Source organism: Falco punctatus, assembly GCF_963210335.1.
Source record: "Falco punctatus genome assembly, chromosome: Z".
In the NCBI taxonomy this organism is placed as follows: Eukaryota; Metazoa; Chordata; class Aves; order Falconiformes; family Falconidae; genus Falco; species Falco punctatus.
The window spans coordinates 48747116-48760904 of record NC_137586.1 but is presented as its reverse complement, the minus strand read 5'-3'; the positions used below and the strand labels follow the sequence as shown (position 1 = coordinate 48760904).

General features: G+C 41.0%; 1 protein-coding gene across 3 annotated transcripts in view; it reads right to left on the bottom strand.

Moving 5' to 3' along the window:
• SYK (spleen associated tyrosine kinase) overlaps window positions 1–13334 on the bottom strand; it is a 55639-nt gene extending 42305 nt beyond the window's left edge. Inside the window, exon 1 of one of the 3 annotated variants that reach the window (XM_080373149.1) lies at window positions 12823–13334. The gene's annotated coding sequence lies outside the window, so the exon portion shown is untranslated. Of the gene's footprint in view, window positions 1–5272; window positions 5426–12822 lie in introns of those variants that run through there. The other 2 variants (XM_080373148.1, XM_080373150.1) reach the window with 2 other exon arrangements.
• Between the last annotated feature and the right edge of the window lie 455 nt (window positions 13335–13789).

Here is a 13789-nt window from a genome sequence, read left to right as displayed (position 1 = left end):
AGGCAAAAATAGTTTAAATGTTATCTAGCAGTTCACAACAAATTCAGAATTCTCTCAAGCCCAAGAAATACCACAAAAGCCAAAGCAGACTCTGGTCCCCAGCAGGACAATGGCACAGAGGGGCAGATAAAAACATTCTGAACGAATGATACATATGGTAGAGTCTTGAGCAGTAAGAAGTAGGTGTCTGTAACTGGTCTGTATTTAGACATCTTGGATTCCTTATTGACAGTATGACCTCTGCTAGCAGCAGCCATGGGCAATACACGCCACTACCTCCAGTTTGTGAAAAGACTTCATTCCAGCAGAGATAATTACTTGGCTGCAGCAACTTGCATAGCTGCAGAACCAAATTGCCTACGATATCCCCTGAATTGCCCAGAACGTTTGTTCAAGAAGTCATCATTCTTTTGTAAAATTCAGACACAACAAAGCATCAAAATACATCTCCTCTTTATGGTGCTTGATGCTCTGAGCTAAGGGAATCATAAAGACTTTTTTTCTGAGATGAAGACTGTGGCCAATAATGCACTTTTGGCACAACAGACCTCTCTATAAGGAGATTAAAGCTTTCCTGGTAGAAGCTTTAACCAACACTGTGAATGAAAGAGCAGTAAAAAGGAGTTTTCCGGTGCAAGACTGATTTCTTTGACTTGGCATGTCATACCTACAAACTGACCTCTCAAAAGGTAAACACATAAAAGTACAGTCACTCCAGATCCTAGAAGCCTATCAACATGTGCTGTGTGGTTCTCAGTTGGGGCAAAATGTGGGAGAAAAAGTAACACTTTGTATGTTTAGTCATGCTTCCTGTGCCCTAAATTAGAGTTACTCACATATCATTGTAATGAGAACAACTTAAACGTGGTCTCTGGATTCTGGCTGCTCTAAGCATCTATCTGATGGTAACCAAGAAGACAGTCTCTTAGGCATGCTACATGTCTATTTCCAAGACCCAGAGTACAGGCAAATGTTCTATTGTCCTAAATAATGATCTTGAGATACAGCGTTCACTCCGTTTCACTGGTATTTGTTGAAGACTCATTTGGAGCTTGAATTTATACAGATGAGAAATTCCATGCTATAAAAAGTTTATAAAATATGGACAATGTATCTCAGTTATCACTGGAAGAACAGCAGCAGGATCCTTATGATCTCTTAGATTTCACACACAATTTATTTATAAAAGTTTCAGACAACAAAGAGTTGATTTACTTTTGAAAAACAGGTTAATGTTGATGGATTTCGGACAAGGTTTCTCCACCACATCTAATATATGAATATTCAGTACACAGCAACATTAGGATATGGTCAGACTGATGTAGTGTCCCATCAATACGCAAGGAGTTAATATACCTGTAGAACATTAGATGATGGTTAAAAACTTCTCTGTTTTGGAAGAATTTCTGAGTTTGAGATGGCTGTTCTCTTTGGCTGGACTTTCAAAATCTTGCTTTCCTTTCAGGAGTTTTATACCCTTCTAGAATCAATAACAGAGTAGAAGAAAATGTATTTGGAGTCACACTTTTCTCCTTCTCTCAATTCCTCCAGGGGACAAATAACGCTCAGCTTGTCAAGTCAGCACAGTTACAAATGTGAGGCTGTAAGATGGAGATTAGGTCCCCAAAGGGCTGAATGTAAGGCTTTACCCTTGAGATGGCTGGAGGAAGTGTGGCTGGTTACCTGAGACAGACACTTGAGTGTAACAGTAAAATAAAGTCTAAAGTGCAACTCTCCCCATAGCCATTAAATTTGACTTTTAAGGAAGCTACAAATGCAATCAAATGTCATGGTTATCTTACATGAAAGGAAAAAAAACTATGCAAATGCATAGGAAAATTAGGTACACACTTCCCCTCAGGTAGCTTCCTCATCAGTGTTGCAGACAGTGAGTACTCCAGACACAATTCAAAAGTTTAGTATCTCACACATTTTATGCATGCAGTGAAGTGTAACATTCTTACAAAACAGAGGAGAAAAACTTGGGAAAAGTCACCTGGAAAGAATCTATGCTGATCATACTGCTACCCTTAGCTAGCTCCTCTTTCATCTCTTATATTTAGACAAGGATAAAGGTAGAATAATTGTTTTATTGAAAGGTTTCATATGCTCAAAAGCGAGCATAGTGTTACTGAGGTACTGATCTTGACTAACAGAAGAAATTATAAACAGGAGCATGAATCTTCCTTCAAAGATGAAACAGGAATGTGGAAGAAGACCTAAGGGCAACTGATTGATTAGTTTACTTGTCCAACTATTTAATAAGTAAAAGGACTGAAGTGTGGCAAAAGATCAAAACGCAGGTAGTGGTGAAACAGTGGTCAACATAAGCTCTTTATTCGAACAACTATTTTTTCCCTTTCTCTTGTTTTTCAAAGTAGTAGTCTCTGAGCAATGTATGAAAATAAAGAAAATTTTAGAGCAAGTGTCTTTTGCATGCAAAAGGCGTAAGAAAGGCTCACTGCACAGCACAATTTTGAAAATACGCACACAACTTGTGACTTCAACACTTCTCTGGTCATAAACAGGAAAAAAAAATATTAGAACAATCTGAATATGCATTTTTTCCCTAAAATTCCTGATGATTAGAACTCTTGGAATCAGGTGTGCTAATGTGAATAGCACCACAATTTTTCATTTTAAGATTATTTTCTACATATTCACCTTGTGTAACACAGCTAAAAGCTGAAAGGAGTTAAGCATGCACAGAATTAGACCTATAAATTTGACAGTGACTTCATATAGTATTCATGTAAATATTCTGGTACTTTCCAGATTTAGTACAATCTAATTGGTATACTCTGAGCTGATGTAAAATCTGATATAATTACCATCGAGTTATTATAAAACAATAGTTATTGTCTCACATATAAAACAGATATTTAGAATTTTATAGTAACTGAACAAACAAAATGGATTTAAGCACTTGCTCTATTCTAATTTCTTCACCTTTAAAATAACCTTTAAAATCACCTGAATGGTGGTCTTAATTTGATTCATCAGATTGCCTTTAAATGTCTTCTTTAGCTTCCTGAATAAACATGAAGATTTAATTTCTATCCAGACTTTAGGAGAGGAATTTTTATGAGAAAAGTATGCAGAAATAAAGGAAGAACATAGTATATGTTTAAAAGTAAGTCATTAGGGAAGGAAATGAAGCAGAATACCATTTTCTCAAGTCATTCCAACAAACTAGATTTTGATTGGGACACTACGGTGAACTTTCCGACCTACTGAAAGAATCTGAAATCTTACTTAATTCAATCTTACTTAATTCAACTGGTAGCACTCATGATTTTTACAACTTTTGTAGACAGTGACATCTCCAAACAATGTCCTGTTCATCATACTGAAAGGGAAGTGTGTAGTCCTGTCTTAAAGGGAAAGGTATTACACAGGGGATCACCAACATGTTTCTTCCTCAGGGAAGTGCCCTGGCTGTATACTGATGCCTAAGGCAGAATGTCTCAGCCTTCACCTACTGCATCTCTAACCAATTTACAGCCTACCACAACCTTTCCATCACTCATGCTTGGGCCTCCTTCTCCATGTGTTTCCTCCCACTTCATGAGAAGTTTTCCTCACGCGATCATCAAATGGCCATCTCTGATCTCTGCATCCTTCTACTGATGATCCAGGCATTATGCTGCACTGTTTTGTCCCAGTACTTCACTCTAAGACATGCCTTATTTCATCTCCAAAGGCTCACCGGTTGTTCCACACACACTCCTGGCCAGTGCTGATGGATACACAAAGCATATCTGTTAGTTTTTAAGCAAATTGTTTTTTTACTATTTCTTCAACATTAACCTCTCTCTCCTTAGCACTTTTATCAGGCATACCTGTCTTGGGTGCCAGGTTCCATATTTTACTTTGCAGCAGTCCAGTTTCAGAAGCATTTTCTTTTAGATATTTCTTATTTCTTGCACTGCTTTTAGGATAACTAGAGTGTTCCTGCTAGGGTATGCTGATGAGTACTTTAACACAGCTGTAGCTTAATTAAGGCCTGTCTGGGTACAAATAGGAGTGTGGTAGCTTTGGGATCAGAAGATATTCTGATGGGGAGTTCACAGCCCAGACCTATTAACACTGCAACACATGTGGAGTAGTCTAATCTCTTGCAGGTTTTGTGTGTTCTCACGATTCTGAAAGTTTGTGGCCTTGCCAGCACCTTTCTCAGCTTAAGACAAAACTATGGTTGCCCTTGTTCATGTAAATCATCAGAATTTTGGCCATGTTAGAACTGAAAAATGCCTGCTGAACAAGTAGTATTGGTGCTTCAACTACTAGATTTAGGGAACCTAAACCCTTTATTTTTTTTATCTCCCCTCTTGTATCAAAGAGTTATTCATCCAAAGAACTGGGAAAAAACCCAAAATCACAAGCACACCTGAAATTATTATTAGCTTAAAAAAAAAATATTTCAGAAATATTGTTCTTGGGATTTGGTTCCCAGAGTAATTTTTATCTGTTCCGAAGACAATTAGACATATGTTTTTATATTCACTGAAATGTGCTAGAAATGCTCTTACTTAAATTGCATCTGATGTTCTGATATCATCAGACTGCTGAAGGCACTCTAGCTATTGAAATATTTCCAGAGGAAATACTACTTTACCTGGCAATACTATTACTGACTATTATAAGGCAAACAGATGCTTAGAAAAAACACCACGGTGTTCATGTTATTCAGTGGTTTCCTATATAAGTTTCTGTACTGAGATCATGGAGGAGCACTGAGCACTAAAAAAAACATTCTTCACTGATGCTAGGAATCTATTGTTTCCCACAACACCTTACTTTTGGGACTCTCCTGCCTTTGGTAATCTTTTCACATGCCATAGTTTTCCACTAAAAAGGTTCTTCTGCTTTGAGCTTTTGAAAAGCTTAGAAGGCTACTGGGGGTAGGGGTGAAAAGAAAAAAAAAAAAGCCAAAAAAAAAAAAAGCCAGGCATTTATGGATTAGAGTTATTCTTTCCCTGGGAGTAGCAACCCTATGACTTTCACATTTTTTAAGAAAAACAGGGAGAAAAAAAAAAGAGATTACACCAACACTGTAGTATCAACACTTCCTTCCACATCCTCACCCTCTACTAGTCCCTGCCTTGCCTTCTTTTCCAGGCAACTCTTATACTGTCACATATGCAACTATTGCCCCTGGCTAAAGATGTCTCTTGTCAAAGCAAACATTTCTGTCTTAAAACAGATGGCATTGTTTCTGTGGAAGTCTGCTGCCTTTTTGGCAAAGTGCTGTACTGCGATCAGTACCTACCGTACAAAACAGTGGAAGCACTGTGGACAGGCGAGCATCTGAAGGAAAGCACTCAAGTTATTCCAGGCAGACCCATCCCAGGCAGACCCATCCCTATTCTCCCATTTTCCCACTGTGACAAGGTGTGAACCAAGTTCTTTGAGCAGAGACAGACCTTCAACACCAGCTATGGGCTCTGCAGTGACAACCGAGTACAGAGATAACTGATTCTTCCTAATGCAGACTAAAAAAAAAAAAAAAAAAATAAAAAAAAAATTTGGGTTGGGGTGCACATACAGAAGTCTTTCTCAAGGAGCCCACAGCTACCTCTGAATACTTCAGGAATTACTGAGCTGAGTTACATAACATTTCTCCCTGGTTTTATTCCAAGTTTAGTGCCTTTCCAGAAATACAGTAAAAAGTAAAACTCTTCTATGTACTGCAGAGACTCTACTATGAAAGTCAGTGAAAACATGTAAAGACCAAACCAAAACCACTACCAGCCTACCTGCAAGGACAATCACTAAAAATAGATGGAACTGCCTACCCAGTAGCCTGGATATTTTCAGGTTCAAAGATACAATGACTTTAAGCATATCAGTACAGCCTGTTTCCAGGTGGGATATAATTTTATTTTTACAGAAGACTTTACAGACATAGCTATAACAAAATGCTTATGGACAAGATAGCTCAGTAAAAAAAAGACACACCAAACTATCACTAAACTTTCATAAAAAAATGCCCAAAATCTTTTTCTCAAGGTTCATTACTGTCAATTGTTTTTCACACCTCAGAAAGAAGTTGACAGAAGAAGGAGAGCTACCAGAATGACATACCAACACCAAAGTTGAACCAAAATGTTCTTTTCCAGGAAAGCAAAACCTGGAACATCTGCCCAATTTCCAAACACAAAAAAAAAAAAAAAAAAAAATATGCAGCCCTGACTACCACAGTTGGGTACTGTGGATTTTTATTACCATGAGAACTGAGAAAGATCAGGCCCAAAGTGTGGACAGATGCACAATCCATAACTTTGTTGTTCATTCCTTGTGAGATTTTTAGCAAAATCTCTGGTAAACAAGACATCTCTCAGAACTAAAACACTATCAATTCTAGAAGTCACTACTATCAAACAAAAGATGAAAGAAAAGTAATAGCTCCAGCTTGAAAATAAAAGATATCCCAGCAGAAACTGAACATTATTGCAGCAGTATCAAAGTTTGAAAGCCATCACAGGACTAAAATAAATGTTTCATTCAAAATTCAGGATAAACACCACTCTGGTTTTACTAGCGGGCAGACTCAAAAGACATGCTTGCCTTTTTGGTTCAAATAAGTATCTTTATTTTAACTTTTCTTTTTATTTTAAACTAGTTGTTTAGTTGTTGCAGGATGACATTTCCAAAGCTATTACAAAGGTATGAACTTCCCTTCTTTCTGCAGCTTTGTCTGTCTCTACTTAGTTCCTGGTCTGGACACTACAACTGTAGATAACAACCTCAGGTTTTCATCCATGAATGTCAGCAATTGCATATTGTTAAGTGAACAACAAATCAAGACTATTTGGATCCCATTAGACGTCATTAATTTCTCTGAAATGTATTGATTGCTCTGTCTCCAGGATCACTAAAACTCGTTAGTGGATGGATGCCTCAATGGACTGGCCTCATTGTGAGCTGGAGTGGCAATATTAGGCAGGTTCCCCTTTCAGACCAAGATTACCTGTCAATCTCAAGTAGTCTACAGTACCCTCCTTTACATAAAGCAGAGAAGTTATTGCAGGAACAAAAATAATTTGATTTTTGTACTTCTAGAACAGGCAAGTTTCTACAAAACTGATCGAGAGTTCTCAGTGCCATTTTCTAGAGTCTATAAAAACTCTGGCATGTTACTTCTTTCTTTGAAAAGCTCCTGGTAGGAGGATATAGCAGGGTTAATGTTCTGCTACAGAGGTACTGTAACTGACAATGGCTCATCTCTTACTGGTAGTTACACTCAGAAAAAGTTCACAGCCACAGAAGTATGAAAGAAAGGACAAGCATTTTTATTTTATTTTTTTGAAAGGAAGATGTGATACTAGTTCATACAGCCAGACTGCCAACATTAAGGACTAGTTCCCTAAAATCTGCATAATAGTTTTGTTAATTAGGAGCCAGATCAAAGGAAGACTTCTCTCCAAAAATATTATCCTCCAGCAGTATAGTTAGCTCTTCCTGACTAGCTTTGGTGAGGACATGTACATCAGAAAGGCAGACTGCATAGCAAAAAAAACTCCTCATACCAATTAATACATCAGTGAATCAGCAGTCCAGAAAAGATTGAGTCTGCATCCTCTCCCCATACCACCCTATACCCTCAGAACAAGCAGCACAGCTAAAGCTTACTTCTCACTGCCATAAAGAGTGAATCAAATAGTCTTAGCAAGCAGCAACCCCTTTTAGCCAGCAAATGACCACTTACACTAACTCTAACCTCATCTCTCATGTAAAGCATGAGAATGTTCAAGAAATGCTATGCAGAGAGAGGCATGACCCTTTTCCTCCCCTCCTGCAGAGAAAGCCTATTTGCAACACCTGGACCAGTGAAATATTCTTGATAAGGCCCGTTTATCACTCTGGGCAGAGAGAGGATGCACCTGGCTTCAGCATGTTCTGGGCCAGCAGGCAGAATTTCCCTAGCTCTTGCATGACAAACTGCCAGGCTGGAAAAAAAAAAATAGCTTTTTTTTTTTTTTTTTTCTTTCTCATGTTGTGCTGTTCTTTGCATAGCATCAACAGTTACATTGCTAAATTGTCCATTGGTAATTGTTGCTACAGATAGTTGCTACACCAGGATATCAACAAGCTGCCTACATTTGATGAAACTTGTGAGTCAGAGGCAACAGGATTTCACACTAGCAACATCACTCCCTCAATACACCACTGCTTCCACGTGAATGCAGCTCTGCACCCTTTGCAGAAAACATGTCCAGTGGGTTTGAGTTCACTCGTCCCTTACTGGATTTTTTCCTGAGCTTCTATGCATAGGAGTGCCTGATCTTTGTTATATCCACTGGATGAAGACTGTCATGCAGCCATTCAGCTCACCTGGGGCAGCAGATTTCTTACCAACTGCACATAACTGAGGACAGAATAGTTACTTGGAGCCTCTGCTGATGCCCACTTTGATTCTGGGGTTTCCGGCTGCATGCATGACCAGAACGGTTCAGAGCAGCCTCTTGATACTCATTTTAAATAAGTCATCGTTCTCAGAAACTTGCAAGATGGCTCACTGGTTCAAAAGATAGCTAATCCCATTTATCTGATTTACAAAAATAATCCTTATTTAAGCATCCTGCTTGCTTTACTAACTTTTGAGCAAAATACTGTGGAATTCATATGTATTCTTTGAAATGCAGTAGTGAAATTTAACACCTTATGTCAAAGATTACCACATTAATGCTACTTCCTTTACTTACATTCCCCATATTTCAGATATTGGAGATTTTCACCTTTTCAAAATCTTAGTTTTGGTTTTTTTGCATAAACTGAACTTGCTTTTATGATTCAAGTTATCAAATTTGGCCTGAGTTTCCCAGAGTAGTAATTTATCCATGAACAACTGCTTAGTACACTTACTAGCTTCCTTTTCTGTGTTCTGTCTAAACAAAATGACAAAAAGGATTTTTCAGTTTAAGTTTTTCTCATTTTAAAGGAGTTTGGGAGGAAAAAACCCTTCCTTTACAGAAGGTTTCTAGCCTCGGTTTTCAAATCTAGATTAAGTAATCCACTTTTCAGGCAACCCTACCAAAAAATCAATAAAACTAGTTTTAAAAAAACAGTAAGACTTTGTTGTAAACTGAGCTTTGTTCCTTTGAAATTTGTAAAGCCAATTTTGAAATTGGCACTAGAATTTGTAAAAGCAAAACTGCACACTCAGTGGTCAGCAGCAGCACGCATCTTAGCATTTTAGCTCTAGCATCCCACAGACGCTCTCAGTCACACTGGCTTTAGCTAAGAGACAGTACACTCTGGCTTCTATGTGTTCTAGACTCCACGGTCTCAGAAAGTTTTAAGTTTTTCTCCTTTTCTCACTTACATAATTACTTTATTCCAAGGCTGGGGGTGGGGGGGGGTGGGGGGTGGAGCAGGGAAGCAAAAGAAAGACTATCCCAGATGGTAGGGGTAGGCTGTGGCTGATGTATTAACTGATGAACCCTGGTTCTTTTACTCATTTTACTGAATCTGTTGCTTACGATAAAGATTTTTAAGTACTTAAAAAAAAAAAAGTGCTTTTTTTAAAAAAACTTTATGATGTTAAAATATTTAGGCAAATGTATGCCCTTTTCTTTAGTACACATTCTACTCTAACACTTCCTGCCTGTGTTTTCTCTGTATTTTCTCCCTTTCTTTCCTTTTTACAACAACCGTGTTTAAAGAAGTGGCCATTCAGTCATCGTATCTACAGGAAGTTTTGACCTAATTTTAACTTTGCAATGTAAAGACAAACTACAAATTTTTATTTTATTTCTTTGAGGCAGGTAATATTTTCTGTCAAACATTATGAATATTTATGAATTATTCTTACCCACAGTAAATGCTGGAATGCTGGAATCATTTCTTTTGATGCAGGAGCATACAAGCTCCTTCACACTTCTTGCACTTGCAATGCTTATGTTTTCCCATTACTCACTCTGACAAACAATGCAGAAGTCAGTGGCAGAAGGTTTTCTTCTGCCTAGCTGTATGCCTCTACATTACCCTGTGTCATGAAATTTAATGCTATATCAACTATACAGCCTTGCTCCTGAAACCTTAAAGGAGGAAAATGCAAACACTAACCGACAACTTTGTTTTCAAATTATTTTTTACTATGCCCAAAATAAATATTAGTAATTGTGTGTTGTACTATTTTCTACTGTATACAAAAATAGGGAAAAATCTTGCAAAGCTCACAGCTTCTTTTTCTCACAGAGTGATCAAAGGGCTTAAATTAAACTACAGAAATTAATAATGTTTCTTTGTAAAGTGGTGCAAATATTAGGAATGTTTCTCTGTAAAAGTGTTTCTAGAAATGCCAGATGAGACAAAGTGAGCTACCATCACCTCTGCCCCTGAGATTTTCTTTGTCAAATACAAGCAAATCTACTGTTAAATTGGAATACAAAACTGTCTCCCTGTATTAAATGCTACTTTTTTTCTGAAACTACAAAAAAAAAAAATCTGATCTTGCAAATCCTTGCAAAGTGAGAATTTTTTATTCTTATGACTGAACCATACTACCCATGCTCACAGATGCCTGCAAGACCATCTTCAGCTTTTAAACAGGTACCTTGAATGGTACTCTCGCCCCAGTAGAGTAACTGACTTAAGCATGTGTTTATGTAAGAAAGATGTAATTTTAAACAGCTTCTCTTCCTGAAATTATCACTCACATTAAAAGATATTGTATTCCTTGTAATTATGATTGCATTCTTTGTAATTATGATATAAACCCAAACGAATTCCCCTTTTCAGCTATGTTATTCTGGAGCTAAAGACATGCAACTGAAAGCAGATCCTAGCACAGCCTGTCTAATGTGTACACAGCAGATCTTGTGGCACTGATCACTATAAACTAGAAAAAGGATGACACTACCCAGTATTCTGCAGTGGATTCAGATGCAAACACAATTTCTTACAGTCATGATATTCAAACCAGCAATGACTACAGACTCATTGCTTTCTGCTGAATACTGCATACTGGAAAAGCATTAGGAAGGAAAAAAGAAGTGTAATTTGCAAAAAAGTGTTATGACTGTGAGACCATGACCTCTGAATACAATATACATTTCAGAAGTGACCTCTCCCACATCCAGTGCCTCTGGCACAACAGAACCAAAAGAAAGGATGGGAGACTGAGGAAAAGTCCCTACCTTTTTTTTTTTTTTTTTTTTTTTTGTCATCAGTATCTTCAGAGGTGCTCAAGTCCGGTTTATAATTTTATCATTGGTCTTCAGAAATGTTATTTTGCACTCAACATAACCCACTAGATGCTTCTAAAAATAAATTCAGTTTTTGTCTTCCTGTGACTTCAAATTCTGCTCTTGCATCACATGCAAATGGGTGAGCTGCACAGTTCAGCTTTGCTTACACAGAGTGTTAATATTTTTTTTAACAGAAACAAAACCAGAACACTTCAACCACATTTCTCTGGGATTTTGCCTTCACCCCAACTGAATGTGAAGATGGAAGCAATTACTTACTTTTACCTATTTCCGCCATTTTTGAGCATCCTAGCTGATTACAAAACCTTTAATTCAAACTATTTTGTTTTCACCACACTATAATCTTTCTCCCCCACAGGATAACTGTCAGAATATAAAGAACATTCAAACTTCCTTATTTGTCTGTTTATCACTCAATGCTCAACAGAGGGATGAAGAAAAAAAAAAAAAAAAGAAGTCGCAGTTCCTCTAAGTGGACTGCCTGAATATATTCTACGCTGCTATAGTTTATGGCCTCCAAGACTGCAAAAATACACAGCATTGCAAGCCGATACTAGCTCAGTACCGGATGGCTGTGCCCATGGATTAGGCTGCAGATTCAACCCAAGGGCTCAGGGGATCAAAGCTTCTGTGGGAAAAAAACAACAGCGTGAAAGAAGCCTAACAGAAAAGAACATTAAAAAAAAAAATAAATTATGAACAGTGAATTCCCTTAAAAGGAATTATTTTGTTTTAAAATTGAAGTACTTTACAATGTATCATGTAATGTGGACAGACTGGGACTCCACTTGCCGCTCTTCTACCGGAGTCGGTATCACCTAACAAAAGCATTGATTACCTTTGTCCAAAATAACATCCCTTCACACTAATCCGGCCAACTACAACACAAGGCTTGTGCAGTACAGCGCTGAAGAAGAAAACTGAATATGCTGGCAGAACACATGAAATTAAGAGCAATGACTCTGGCGTCAGGCTCGTAGTGTTCAACTAGTCTCAGCACTTCTGGTTAACACACTACAGTTGTTTTCTTGGAAACAAAATAGGGAAGTTTGATAAGCAAGAAACATATTTTTAAAGACACTTTGACAGGCATCAAATCCTTGACAGACTATGCACCATTCAGACAGAAGCTCCACTTTCGTGTACGCTTGGCTTTGTTCAAAAGCGACCACGACAATGATGTATAAAGACATAACGAAATGTGCATTTTAGTATTTAAGTTCCAGATTTAGTTTCTCAGACGCTGGGCCAGTGGTATTTATGTTCAGAAGCACTGTAATACGGGACGGTTTCACGCTCGCTTTCAAGCGGGTGCGTTCCCAGCCTGGCGCTGCTGCCGCGACACGCGAGCCCCGCCGCGACACGCGCGCCGCCGCTCTGCCACCGCTCCGTACGGCGCTCCCGCCGCCCCGCGCCTCTCCACCCTTCCCTCTGGAGATGCCGAGCGCTCCGCAGCGCCGGTGACCCTGCGGGTTCCGCCGTCCGCCCCGCACCGCCCGACCCCGGCCCCGCCGCCGCCCGGCGCAGCGCGGCCGAGGACGGGCCGGTGGCGACGGGCCAGCGGTCGGCGGGGCCACCGTGCCGGCTGCCGAGCGCCGCTACTCACCGCTCCCCGCGGGTCTCGCTCGGCACCGCGCCGCTGCCTCTCGCCGCCCGGCGGCTCCTGCCGCTGCCGCCCGGAGGGAACCGGGGGGGCGTCGGCCCTCGGGCGCCCGGGCCGGGCCGGGTCAGGGTACGGCCGGGAGCGGGGCGGGACCCGCGCGTAGCGCCCGCCGGTGCCGCCGCTTCCTCGTTTTCTCTCGCAGCGGCGGCCACTTCCTCAACGGGGTGTCGGCGCGCTCCCGCCTCCGCAGCGGGCGCAGCCACCGCGCCCCCCACCCGTCCCTCGGGCGGCGGGAGGGCGCCCGGCCGCAGCCCGCGGCCCCTCCCGTGTCGCTTCTCCCGGCGGCGAGGAGGGCCCGTCTCCGCCGGGCCCCGGGGCGTGGGGCTGCTCGGGACCGTGTGGCGCGGCTGTCCTTGGCGCCCTGCCGCGGGTCCCCCGTGCGAGCGGCGTTGCCCCGCGGGCAGCCGTGTAAGGTGGACGCTTGGGAAGGGGGGTCAAAATGTGTCGGCTGTGGGCTTCCCTTCAGGAGTATGTGCGCTCTCGGTGCCTACTGGAAGTTCTGTCTGTCGGTACTTCATACTTTGGTCAGAAAACGACCCTTTAGGGGGTTTCCCTCTGGAGCAACACAGGGGCCTACCACACCACAGTATCTCCCAGTTACTTTTCACTCGACACTCCCCCCCCCCCCCCCCCATCTCAATCAAAAACCCTTTTGTAGCAGTTCCAGGTGTGGAGGAGACTCCACTGTGCCCAGACACTGAGCTGAAGGAAAGACCTTCTCCAAGGCCTCCTCAGCACACGGTGTGACAGGGAATTAAATCCCGCCACAGATGCCCCCAAACAGCCAAAGGTGGCAACCGCCCTTTGGCAGGTACCGCACCGCGCCGCTCTTGCCGGTGGCCACGCTGTGCTCGTGGCTGATGAGTGGCACGAGGCGCCTCAGCCGAGGCAGGTCTCCTGCAGCTGTGGC